This window comes from Copidosoma floridanum, unplaced genomic scaffold (genome assembly GCF_036245765.1).
Source record: "Copidosoma floridanum isolate Cflo_tuat_1 unplaced genomic scaffold, Cflo_Japanese_pri ptg000004l, whole genome shotgun sequence".
NCBI classification, from domain to species: domain Eukaryota; kingdom Metazoa; phylum Arthropoda; class Insecta; order Hymenoptera; family Encyrtidae; genus Copidosoma; species Copidosoma floridanum.
The window spans coordinates 20,688,066-20,702,739 of record NW_028321881.1 but is presented as its reverse complement, the minus strand read 5'-3'; the positions used below and the strand labels follow the sequence as shown (position 1 = coordinate 20,702,739).

Sequence of the window (14,674 nt, the reverse complement as noted above, 5' to 3'; positions counted from 1 at the left end):
CTTGTGTTTCATTCTAAGTTATTCATTTATGCTGGGTGATACACAACTTGATAGGCAGCAACTGGGTCCGATGAAATCTTTATACCACTAGTCTACATGGCAATCGTTACCAATAGGAATCTCCTGCATCAAAGTCTTTTTTCTTTATATTTATTAAAATCAGTTAAGGTAAATGTCACACATACATTTACAGATATATTTCGTATTTACATACAATAGTACTAACTTCTTCTTTTGTCACCCTTCTACGCCAAAATGTAGGGTTATAAAAAAATCTTGCACTAGAGAGAAGAGCTCTTTGATACTCATCATCATGATCATTATCACGCTCAAAGAGAAAATAGGGGAATCTTATACAGTATCACAGTATTTTATTTTATTTTCATTACTGCAGCACTTGCAGCTGTTCCACACATTTTGTGCAGCACAACAGACTATCGCAAGTTGTTGTTTTTAGATGTAAACTTATGCTTTGAATCTGTTTAATAATTCGTACTAAAGTAAGGCTTAACTGTATATTTTTTTCTCTAAAAAGAGTTTTATTTTTCTTGAATTTGTTTCCATGCTGGAGTCATTTTCTGATGCAATTTTTAATTGTTTTCCATACAGCTCAACATTTTTGTAAATTTTAATTTATCTTTATTAAAAATATTATGGTCATATTTACACAAGAATCAAGCATTACTGTTATATACTATATCTAACATGGGCTTGTGAGCACCCAATGCTACACATATATTGGTATTTTTTATTACAGCATAATCATTGAAAATGCTATTCACCCATGCTGCTATGAACCAGGTATACTTGATTTGACAAGCTTTTCTCTTTCTGTATCCATACAAATGATTTCTTCAATATTATTTCAAAGATTTTTATACATAGTTCAAGCCTGTTTTCTTGGGAACAGCTGATCCAAACAGTGATATGGCCAAATGGGTGAGGGTAGTTAATTCACTCAAATGCATTAGATCTGGAGGAAAGCATAATGATCTTGAGGATGTCGGCAAAGATGTTTATCATCATACGTTTTTTGAGATGATGGGAAACTGGTCTTTTTGAGATTATTTCAAGGTCAATTTTTATCAGCTGTTTGTTTACTAGCATGCATTAAACTTTTTTTTGTATAATTTGAATTTTTTCGCCACTTTAGAAACAAATATGTTTATGGGCTTGGGAATTTTTGACTGATATTCCAAAATTGCCGTAGAATCAGCTTTATGTTACCTATTTCGGTAGGAATAAGAAAGCTAATTTAAAACCAGATGATGAGTGTAAAGATCTTTGGTTATCCCTTAGGTCAATAATACTATTTGTGTTTAATTAATTCTTGAATATTTTGAAAATGAAACTATACAAATTAATCTTTTTATAGTATACCTGATAGTAACGTGCTACCGAGTAACGTGAAGGATAAATTTTGTAAGATGGGTGAAACTGGTCCATGTGGTCCTTTCAGCGAACTGCACTTTGACTGAATCGGAGGTAGGGAGGCTGTTCACTTGGTTAACATGGATGATCCAGATGTCTTGAAAATTTGGAACTTGGTGTTCATACAATTTAATAGGTATAAATTTAGCCTTTTTTTTGAAGCATGTAATTATCTTGATAGAATCATATAGAACTATCGTATTGCAGAGAAAAAGGCAGAGAACTGCATCCACTTCCTAAAAAACATATCGACTGCGGTTTAGGTTTAGAGCGTCTCGTGTCTGTGATACAAAACAAGCGCTCAAACTATGATACCGATTTATTTTTGCCACTTTTTGAGGCAATACAAAAAGGCACCAATGCTCCTGCGTATTAGGGTCGGGTAGGAAGCGACAAGGATGGTATTGACATGGCATACCGTGTACTTGCCGATCATGTGGGAACTATTACTATTGCTCTTTCGGATGGTGGAGTTCCTAATAATACTGGTAAAGGGTAGGCTTTGTTAAGGATCAAAACTTGAATAATGCCATAAAGTTGAATGCCCTTAAAATATTTTTGTATTTTCAACAGATATGTTGTAAGAAGACTTTTGAGACGTGCTGTGAGATACGCGACTGAGAAACTGAATACTAAGCCTGGATTCTTCGCCACCCTTGTTAACGTTGTGGTAAACCTCCTTGGTGATATTTTTCCGGAAGTCAAAAGTTATTCTCAGTCCATTATTGACGTAATAAATGAAGAAGAAGCTCAGTTTTTGAAAACATTGACCAGAGGTCGTAATTTACTGAATAGGACAATTGCAAAACTGGAATCGACGTTATATGAATCCACGATACTTACGGATTCCCTATTGACTTGACTCAACTTATGGCTCAAGAAAAAGGTCTTACGATAGATGTAAATGGCTACAAAAAAGCTAAGAAGCAAACTATTGTAATCGTTTAACTATAATCATCCACTAAATACTGCAAAATTTAGTTAGGTGATTTAACATTTCGTGCATTACTTTAGATCACTTCACAAAGCAAACCTGATGGCGTAAATGATCAGGTATATTTAGATGTGCATACTATCACGGAGTTGCAAAATAGTAGCATTAAAACCACTGATGATTCGCACAAATACAAATACTAAAGCGATTCATCTGAGAAGTATGCGGAGTACAGTTTCTCTTCGTGCACTGGTACTGTCGTTGCTCTACGCAAGGACAAAAAATTCATCGACGAAGTCAAGTATGGTGATAAAGTTTGCATACTTTTGGATCAAACTAACTTCTATGCTGAATAGGGAGGCCAGATCTATCTATCTAAAGTCGATGACAAGGTAATTTAGCTTTAATTGCTATCTTTTTTCATTCTTTCATACTTTTAAATGGGTTGTAAAATTCTAGAGCACTGAAGCCTGTATAAAAAAATGTACAACTCAGAGATGGGTATGTTTTACACATTGGTACCGTTGGTGAAGGTATGTTGAAGAAAGGCGACAAATTGTACTTAAACGTTGACAACTTGAAAAGAAGACTCGTCATTCGTAATAACACTGCTACTCATAATCTGAATTACACTTCGAGATGCGTTTTAGGCGCTGAAGCAGGTCAAAAGGGATCATTACTTGCTTCAGATCGGCTAAAGTTTCATTTCACTAACAAAGGTATACAGATGTTTTCTTGTTTTAAAAATACTTACGGAGTTGTTGAAAAGTGTTCAAACAAATGCACTTACATCATAGATTGTATATTATCTTCTATTTAACAACTAAGTTCAAAGTTTTATCATGAAGTAATTTGATGTTTTTCTGTACCATATTACAATGATTGTTAGAGGCCTTGGTCCACAAGCTCTGTTTCCTTACTGCAACTAATCAGGTCTTGTATAATGTTTTGGGTGAACTGGGTCATAAGCACCAAAAGAATCGCTGTATTGAAATCCTTCTCTTCTCTCTTTGCCAATTCTTTGGGGCCATTTTAGAATTGGGCTTTGTTAGGAAGATCCTTTTAATTAGTAAATGGGATATCAAATTGGTTGTAACAATCTTTTTATGACTACAATGTTCTCATGAATATTTTTGTTGATGCCTATTATCCTACATAAAAAGCATTGAAAGAAAAGCAGTAATATTAATTAATAATAGAGAAATAGTTTTTTTAAACTTACGTAATACTTACTGTCTGCTAATAAAATGATGTTTGAATGATAAAATTATTCAGCTTTTGTTTGAAAAAATTTATCGAAGTTGATATGAATATTCCAGATCTTATGATGTATATAGAAAAAAAATTTGAAAGTGATGACGAGTTATGTCAATTCATGAAATATTATCAAAGTCAAGAAAGGCAATTTTTCGTTATTGAAAGAACAAGTTATTTTAAAGAAAAGTGTAATAACACGAATATCACTTTTCACACACGAACATACAGGTGCAAGTATGGCCCAAAGAGATGCTTCGACTGCTTCCGGACAAAGATGTGCTAGGTAAACGTTATACTTTATGTAAAATTTAATTGGTATCATTAAAAGCATAAAAAAAGCATCATTTAATATTTGCTGAACATTCAAAAGAGATTGTTCAGCATTTATTACAGTACGAGCTTCTAAGAATAAACCATATTATTTCGTTTCTTCTTTAAACATGAAGCACGAAAATTATGAGGGGCTAGAGGTGAATATGCTTTCATGTTCAAATTATTAGTAAAAATTTTAATGAAAGTAGTTATCAAAGAAAAAAAAAAAATGTCTTAACTAACGTCTTCTTAACTTTAGGAAGTATAATAACGTTACATTATATTCCAAAAATTTTTCGCCTGACTCTTAATATATTAGGCAGCAAAGCTTAACTTTATTATTTAGGTAAATAATTTATACGTTAATCAATTGGAAATCAACTACTTAATGGACATACTGCTATTTATAAGTTAATGTATTAATTATTCTTAGAACATAAGTCACATTAGATTTATCGAGCATGTTTTATTAAAATAACAATTTTAGTTGTTTAATTGGTATGTATGTGTGACTCTACTTTAACTAGCTAAGATTTTATTCAGAGCTCTTTTTCACACGTGTAAAAACGAAATTAAATTATATGTCAATCAGCTGCTCTACAAAAATACTTGACATAAATCTAACAATGTTGCTCGGCAAATAAATTTTTATAAATGCATAAAATGATTACCTCAGTTTCTTAAGTCCTGGATAGCAATCAAAACATAAAAAAATAGTTTAAGTGGTGTCAAAGTCTATCATTTTCACTTGGACCCATCCGATAAACTTAAATTGAATGAGTTTAAATGTAAGACAGGCTGGCACATCATTTAAACTGATTTTCAAATATTTCAGTTGATCTTCAGGTCTTTAAAAATTTTTGTATTCATTTAAAGGCTTGTATTAAATATGAATCAATTCCTATTCAGAAATATTTTTTTAATAGTATTTTTAATAAAAAAGTTCAGTATCATAAAACATGAAAAATTAAAAACAAAATCTTAACAGTGCAACCTCTTTACATACTTATTTAAAATATCTTTAAACGGAAACTAAATTGTAAAAAATTTATTGAATTAAATTAAATTTTTCTACAACCAAAAAAATTTTCAAGTTTATCAGGTCTTGTAACGACAAAATCACTCTTGTGTCTGTAGAATGCCATGTGCAGTTTAAATTTTTTAATTTCTTAGGTCTCACAATATAGTTGTTTTTATTTTCACAACTGATCTTTTTATTACAGTTGTTAAAAATATCTAAAAAAGTTTCACCTTCATAATTTTTCTTTCTTTTGAATACTAATTTGGTTAAGTAATGTTACATAATGCTCTGACTTGCCGTATAAACTTGCTTTCTTAACATAATTTACATAATGTTGATTTAAACAATATTCCATGTCAATATGTAAAACATGCTTGCAGTATGTATATGAGTTCTTACAAAACTATGAAAGAGTTGTTAGCAAAATAAAATGAAAGAGTTGAAAAAAAGCATGTAAGCCAAAGTATTTAAAAAATTTATCTGCTTCAGTAAAACAAAAAGATGATGACGATATTCATGAAGCAGCGGAACTTTTTAAATCTAAATATGGTAAAAACATTTTTATTTAATCATCAAACAATTCTGATAATTTTTATCGTAACATGGAAGCCCGGATTAACCTATACAAATATAAATTCTTAGAAGCTACAACAGACATTTTAGTGACTGAAGAAAATGAATTTCAAGGTTTATTTTTTTGCACTGAAGAAATGAAAAAGAATATGGCACAATTTCCAGAGATTTTATTGGTCCATAGAATATACAAAATCTTTAAGAAGAAGTATACTTTAATGTTAATAGCCATCAAGGACAAAAATGGACGTACACAAATTGTTGGAGTCGGTATTCTCCGCAATGAAACGAAACCCGTTATGAAATGGTTCATTCAATCTTTTTACAAAGCGAATTTTGGAAGCTTGTCAAAAAACAATAGGCTTTATGACTGACAAAGATCTAACCGAAAGAAATGTAATAAAAGAGACCGTTGTAAATGTCGATTTATTTATATGTCAGTTTCACACTCTACGAACGTTCTCTCCAGAAATCTGCACCAACAAAATCAAAATCACTATAAAAGGAAGAAAAAAAGCGTTAAGGATACTTGAAAAATTAGTCAAAAGTAATAGTGAAACTGAATATTTAAATGATTATAATAAACTAAAACAAAAATGGCCATCTGTTATTTTAAATTATTTTGATAAAAATTGGGTACCCATTAAAAAAGAATGGACAAAGTATAATAGTACATTCAAATCTAATTTTAGAAACTTACCTAATAATAGAATTGAATGTTTGAATAGTAAACTAAAAGGTTTTTTGAATAAATATAATTCACTTTGTCAATTCATCATTGATTTCTTTGAATGGTGCAAACATCGTTTGAATGAAGCTACTTATTCAGACATACAAAGAAAGTTAAAAGAGGACGTATGTTCGTTAAATCAAACAAAATTAGACGAAAACAAATTAAAATATAGAAAATTGCTCACGAACTATGCATTTTTAAAAGTTGAGGATCAGTTAACCAGGGCTGAATACGTATCTTTTTTAAAGGTTGATAATACTCATAGGTAATGTCATTTTAACGTTAAAAAAAATTGTCAATGTTGCAACCCCTCATATGTGCCAAGGTGTGGATCATTGGAGTATGGAATTACCATGTCGTCATATGTTCCTAGCTCGTAAACTTTTTAATGAACCACTTTTTAGTAAGCTCTTATGTCACCGATGATAGTGGGATATAAAATCTGTTAACAATGAAAGAGATTATTCACATATCTTAACAAATACACTTCTAAGTACTTTGACAAAAAACATTGTTCAAAAACTCGAAGTACCAAAAAATTAAGTGTTAATGAAAAAAAAAAAAGGAATCAAATTAAGAACCAATGGAATAATTGACTTAATGTCTGAACAGAATGATGTTAGGTATAGGAAATACATTGGAATGTTCGATAAATTTATCGATTTACTCAAAGATAATCAATATATACAAATAAATATTGGTTCTAATAATAAAGCTTTCAATGATACCACAAAAACATCACTCAAAGAACGTTTAAAAGATTTGCATCTAAAAAAACAATTAGAAGATAGCCAGAAAATAAATTTAAAAAATATAATTACTCCAAAAGCTCCTAAAAGAATTGGAAAAGTCAGAGGGACCCTTGACTGTCGTATTAAGAAAAAAAACGGTTTTGCCAAAACATACAAAACAAACCAAAAAAAATGTAAAACGACTTATTGTAATATGATAGTGTAATTAAAAAATTAGGCTAACCTCTACTAAGTTCTTGTTATAATTACTTACTAAGAATCATTAATCTAAAACGAAAAATTCCTTCCAATCAAAAATGCAGAAGAAAATATTTACAAAAGAATGTAACTATAAACACACGTATATGTAAACTAACGTGTCCAATTGTCTGCAAGCTCACGTTGCTAAAAGGATACGTATCTGTAAGCTACCGTGTCCACTTACATGTCTGCAAGTTTACGTGGCTATATGGATACGTATCTGTAAGCTCACGTGCCCATTTACTCGTCTGCAAGCCTACGCGGCATTATAGATACGTATCTGTAAGCTCACGTGTCTATTCAATCGTCTGCAAACCTACGTGGCTGTAAGGATACGTGTCTGTAAGCTACTATGTCCACTTACCTGTCTGCAAGCTTACGTGATTATATGGATTCGTATCTGTAAGCTCACGTGTCCATTTACTTTTCTGCAAGTCTACGTGTCCCTAAAGATACGTATCTGTAAGCTACCGTGTCCACTTACCTGTCTGCAAGCTTACGTGGCTATATGGATACGTATCTGTAAGCTTACGTGTCCATTTACTTTTCTGCAAGCCTACTTGTCCCTAAAAATACGTATCTGTAAGCTACCGTGTCCGCTTACTCGTCTGCAAGCTAAGGTAGCTATATGGATACGTATCTGTAAGCTCATGTATCCATTTACTTGTCTGCAAGCCTACGTGGCTGTAAGCTACTGTGTCCATATTTACTTGTCTGCAAGCTTATATACGTGGCTATATGGATACGTATCTGTTAGCTAACGGGCTAATGCATTTAATTGTCTGCAAGCCTACGTGGCTCTAAGAATCTCTGTGTTTTAACGTACACTTGCAGTGTCTTTCTTAAAGTAACGTAAATACGTTTTGAAACTTTAATTTACGTGACTGAACTTAAATTCTGCAAGTGTTGCAATATTTTGAAAATCCTAACTTTATATCCACATAATTTTGTGGATTTGTTGTGAATAGACACTGCGAATTCCGAAAATTGCCTTGATGGTTTTGGCTTGCAAGCTAGCTTTTGTCAATTCTATTTGTAACCCAGCTTTGACTCATTAACAAGACCATTTCCCACGTGCAGTGGTGTTGGTGCGCCACTCTGCCTTTATCTAAAAGTTCAACTCATGATTTACAAAGTTTATCATTTGATATTTATTTTCATAGTGTGGTTCTGCTCTATCTGTAACATATATGATTGTATTTATTTTTGGAAATAGGTTTTTTATTTCAGGTATGATTATTTGTTGTGAAATATAAACTGCACCCATATCATGAGCTGTACATTCACATAGAAATAATAATAAGAAATTAATAAGCGATTTGTTGTCAATACTGCATCGTATCAAATACTTGACTTGGGAGAAACAAAAAAGTAAAAATTGTGATTTTGAATAATATACATACTAAATTGCTCTTAAAAATACATATTAAAAACACTTGGCGGTTAATTTTTTTCAAAATAAAACTTCTTAAAGTAGTAATAAAACTTTCTACATAAATAATACATAAAATCTTTTCGAATTAAAAATAATTTATCATTTATAGTCAATAATACATTAAAATATGTCTTTTTCAGGAAAAATTAAATTTTTTTATTAAAAATTTTAAATAAAACTAATACTTGGTGGTGGTTTTGTGTTTCTTAATAGATGTGCAATCAAAGTACAAATAAAAAAAATCGATTTTTTGACCTAAAAGGGGTAGAGATCTCCCTTAAACAAAACTCAGCTGGTGTATAGTTTTCATTGATAAAACTACTATTTCCCCCTTTCGGGTGCAAAGTGAGTGCCCAAAGTACTTTCCGTAGCTGTGTCATGGGCTCAAAGAAGAACTTTTTTACTCCCAGTGCGCAAAGTACTTCGGGCACGCGTGGGTGCAAAGTAATTAAAATATCAGTAGATTTCTCATATATTATTAATGTCATAATTTTTTTCAGACGCAAAGTTCATTCCCGCCCGCTGTCAAAATTTTTTAAATTATAGTGTGTAAGCTTTAAATAGCTAATTTTTATTCAATTTATATGCAGGGCAGTGAGAGGGGCAAAGCCCCTGGATTTGGATGTTTTATTGATGGATCCGATAGTTGTTTGGCGGGGGGAAGAGCTGGTGAGGAGTAAGAGAGACTTCAGTCCCTGGATGCTACGTATACATGAGGGCAGCTTAAGGGTTAGTTAATAGAAACATAGTATTTGCAGAAACGCAGAAATTTTTTTAAATGATCGACAGTCTCCGATGCTTGGCAGAGCAGGAGGGCTTCGCCCCCACCGTACCCCCCCTGCACCCTAATTGAGGCTGCCACCCCTGGACCTCGCACAACCTTTGTTGCGCACCTACTTCACACTACAAGAATATAAACGCGTTGATACATAGAATACGTATATACGTTCACGTATACCTGTACACTTACTCCAAATTGGCATACAGTCCTCGTCCTCGTACACTTAATTGCATATACCTATATAGGTATGATATAGGTATGCACACAGGCACGTATGGACGATTTATTGGGTCATGCAGATTGCAGATGCACTGTACGACTGTCGTGTGCATTATGTATACGCGAATGTATATATATATATATATATATATATATATATATATATATATATATACACATATATGTGCGTGTGTGTGCTTCATACGTTTTTTCTCTCGCATGCGTATAAGTTACCAAACAGCTGTATAGGTACTGTAGGTACTGTAGACGCGCGAGTGTAGCGATGCCGATGCTACAGGGATGGCGATTGACAGCAAGATTCTTTTTTTTCCTTATGAACGTTCTATTTATCAGTCCGTTACTTCGTTTTTTTTTTTTAATTTTGAAATGAAAATCAAGATATCACTCGGTAGGAAACCGCATCGCAATTCTAACCAAAAAAACTCTATCAACAAAAGCAGCGATAGTAAGTACCTGCATTTTTTTACGTTTCTTGTCCTAGAAATTCAGCAAGAAGTAATACATGACAGTGTTAATTGCGTGTCTCCTTTGATTTTCTTGATTAGAGAATGAGTGAATCGTCTGATGAAGAGAGCGTACCGCAGGAGTTACTCGATGCAGCCCAAGCTGCTGTTGTTGATACGCTGCCAGAAATTTCTAAAACCAAGTACAAGGCCGTGTATAAGATTTTCACTGAATGGATGGAGGCGAAAAAAACCAACTCTTTTTTGGAACCTGTGCTGCTAGCATACTTTAGTGAACTCAGTAAGTCTGTTTCTCCACCAACGTTGTGGTCAAAGTTTTCCATGCTGAGGTCGATGATTCACACCGAAAAAGACATTGACATCAGCAAATACTTAAAGCTTAAAAGTTTTATTAAAAAAGTAAATACTGGATACAACCCGAAAAAAGCAAAACCGTTCACATCTGCAGATTTGAAAAAATTTTTGTTTTAAGCACCAGATAATGACTTTTTAAGCATTAAAGTAAGTATTGATCAATTATTTTATAACTTCTAAACATTTATTACTAAAAATATGTAAACCCCTTTTAAATCGTTACAGGTTGCTTTAATCTTAGGAATTACAGGAGCTTGTCGGAGGCAAGAACTCTACAATTTACGGCTCGAGAACATCAAAGATGAAAATACGCATCTTGTTGTCAAACTCCTGAGCACTAAGACTCACGTAGATCGTTTATTCACAGTCAACGAACCATTTAGTACATTAATTTTGAAATACATGTCTTCTAGACCCAGTACATCGGGGAGGTCTGTTCCTGACAGCTTATTTCTAAAATACGTTAATGGAAAATGTACCAGGCAAGTTGTGGGAATAAATCGATTGGGAGAATTTACGCATAAAATAGCCAAGTGTTTAAATCTACCCAATCCTGAACTATATACGTCGCACAGTCTTCGAAGAACATCTACTACCCTCTTAGCTGATGCTGGAGCAAATGAGATGGAGTTGAAACGCCACGGCGGCTGGAAATCGACCAAGGTCGTCGAAGGGTACATTGCCGACTCTATTAGTAATAAACGAAAATTATGTAATAAAATTGTTGGAGATATTGTAGAAAAAGATGACATAAATAGTCCTTCGTCTTCAAAACAATCAAAATTTGATGACACCGAATCAGTACAATCAAACGTCACAGAGGATGCAGAAATTATCAACATTAGTGATGAACCATCAAAACTTTTAAAGATATGAAACTTCATGCGATTCTTTGCAGCTGCATCGATTAAAAACGTGACGATAAACAGTCATACATCAAACTCAAATGCGGATACGCAACCTAAAAAACCATTTAATTTTCATATAACATTTTAAGTATATTTTAAAAAGTATAAAAACTCATAAGATTGAAATGTAAGAAAAAAACTAATCTAATTAATGTATAAAAATTATAAAAAACCATGTTACTTTTTTAATAAAGAAATAGTAATTTTCGAATAAGATGTGATAAACCTTTTTTATTTATCAACATCCCCTCAAAACGCCTGAGGTAAGAATAAATATAACAAAAAAAACTTGATAATTTAACAATGACCCGATTTCTTTATTGTATTCGTCTCACTTTGCGCCCTTAAGGAGAAATAGTAATTTTTGAATAAGATGAGATAAACCTTTTCTAATTATCAACATCCCCTCAAAACGCCTGAGGTAGAAATAAAATATAACAAAAAGAACTTGATAATTTAACAATGACCCGATATCATTATTGTATTCACCTCACTTTGCACCCTTAAGGAGAAAAATAATATATGCGACTCGAAAGCAGGCCTTTGCACCCTTATGCGCGCTTTGCACCCTTTGCACCAGGGCGCAAAAAACTTTGCGCACGTGTGCCCAAAGTAGTCAGCGGGTACAAAGTACGCCCACGGGTGCAAAGTGCCACTTTGCGCTCTAGTGGCGTAATGTACGATAATATTAGAATTTTTCAATTGGATTATTCAATTTCAGAATTAAGTTTTATTAACATGACCGAGGAAATCGTGCATAGTGACGTAGGAATTATTACAAATACTCAGTCTCATCTTACTTCATATACAAATAAAAGAGATTTGCATGATCTCGAATCTTATTCTGATGAAGATATTTTTGTTTTCAAGTACAAAATTGATAACTATCACCATATCTCGAAAGGTAAAATTTGTGATCACCATAAATGTGTATGGTTAATTAGTTATTTTAATTTTATTCGCAAACGTTGCGATCCATTTAAAAAGCATAAAAAGAATACCACTGCTGATTTCAGAATTCTGAATTTAGATACATGTGAAAAAGTACTTAAACACTTATTATTAAGACCTGAAACTAGGTGACAAAATTTGTAAAACCTGCCAATATATATTAAACAGTACAATTGAATCCAAACAATTAAATGTACCTTGTTTGGATAAAGTACATTCCAATCCTAATAGTAGTAATACAACAGAATTGAGGCAATCAGAAACAATAGAAACATTAGAAGAAGTTTCTTATGTCGTACCTAATAGCCATAATTCAATTGTTTGTACCGTATCTGCTAATAGTAGTTCCTCTTCACATACAACATTAAGTCAAGACCAAAAAGTACTAAATGTAGTATTGAATAATCTTGATTTGCCAAGTTTGAATAATCACTAGTTATATAAAAGTAGACGCATAAAAGATGCTGAAAATATTGTTCAAGAAGTGTGTACAAATTTTCCTGTAATGTTTTCAAAGGTAGCAAATGTTAATGTTGTAGTTTCTGATCCTCTAACTAATAATATATTAGAAGATAGTGCTGCATTCAGACAAGTGTTAATAAACCTACAAAAAGAATTTCAAAGTACTACACTTCTTCTTAAAAAGTTTGAATATTTAGTGCTGCTACTGACAGATTAGAAAAAATCTGAAATTCAACTGTATTTCAATTGCACTAATTGGATGTATGCAAAACTTAGTTACTTCAAAGCAATAGATGGTACGTTTTGAGCTATACAGTTTTATAGTTAGAAAAAATTATAAATGGTATCGCTGACCATGTAAACATTTATAAGATAGGTTTATTGAAACAGAAATTTGAAAGAATAATTCTCAACGTGGTGCTAAATATTTTTTTATTTATTTCTTGCATTGAATGATTGACAAAGACGTAAAAGTATCTTTTACTTTAATAAGTACACAAATTAATACAGAAAACGTAAATTATAAATGAATGTAAGTAATTCTAAAATTGTCTGACCTTTGTTGATATGGTTCTCAAATGCCAATTTTAGGTTAATTTTTCACCATATTATAAAATATCTCTCATAACACATAAATGATCTTAGAATATTAAGTCAGTTTCTGTTTCTTTAGGATTTTAGAAGCATGTACCTATTTTTTTTGTTGAAATTCCTTGAGCAGAAGTACGTTTAGTTTATAGATTGAAATAGTATCTCAGGTACTCTTCCATAAGGCCCCGTATGAAAATTATTCCGATCAGCTGATTTTCAAACCTACTTTCCTCGTATTTTTAGACAATGACCCCACTTAAAATTTTGATGGGTTATGAATGTTACTACCAGAAACAATATATTTCAATTTTATGTAATTTTCTTGTTTCTGTTATCATGCCAAATTTACCTAAAAAAATTATTTAATATATTGTCCATAACACTGACATACATTTATTATTGATATTATTGACCATTCACATTAATAATACAATTCACATACAAATTTTTATTTCTCTTGTATACTAGAATATTTGTTTGACTAGGATTGAGCATTAGCGGTTTAAGTAACCATAAACAAGCTTAGGTAATTAAATAAATATTCATCATAGGTTTTTCAGATAATTTAAGACTTTACACGAGAAAAACTTACTCTAAAATTTCGATTCAAATGCAACACCTTATCCCTGATTATCATATGAATGATGCTCATATATACACTTGCCCAGAAAAAAGGGAATATGTATCAACTCGTGATGAAAGTGGAAGAAAAATTTTTTTGCATATAAAATTATTATTGTTGACGGATCACGACTTATATTTGAAATTTTCAGATAAATACGCTGGTGAGGAGAAGCCACCATCATTTTCTTACTTCATGTCTTTAAAACCACTTGAATGCATACATGCTGGAGATCCTGGTAGTCTCACTATTTGTGTATGTGTTAAACATCAGAATATTAAACTACAACTGTATGCTGTATCAAAAAAACTTAAATACAGAGATCTAACTGTTGGTGCTGTTTGCAATATTGACAATGAAATTTGCATGACAAAAAAATGTGATAAGTGTCCAGGAATTGTAGGAGTTTTAAATGAATTTGAAAATCTGGGAAAAGAATTGGATGTTGAAATAAGAATCGGTACACTGGAAAGGCTGTCACAGCAAAATTTATGTCTACAATTAAAGAACAATTTGAATGGATAAAAAAAGTGATATAATTTTCCGATGGTGCCCCTCAGCGGTACAAAAACAAGTAATGAAATGTTATCTTATTTTCTAGAAAAAACAGTTT

At 32.1% G+C, this 14,674-nt stretch overlaps 1 pseudogene; it reads left to right on the top strand.

Moving 5' to 3' along the window:
* Positions 1–771: 771 nt before the first annotated feature.
* Positions 772–11,403, top strand: LOC106645343 (alanine--tRNA ligase, cytoplasmic-like; annotated as a pseudogene).
* Positions 11,404–14,674: the final 3,271 nt, after the last annotated feature.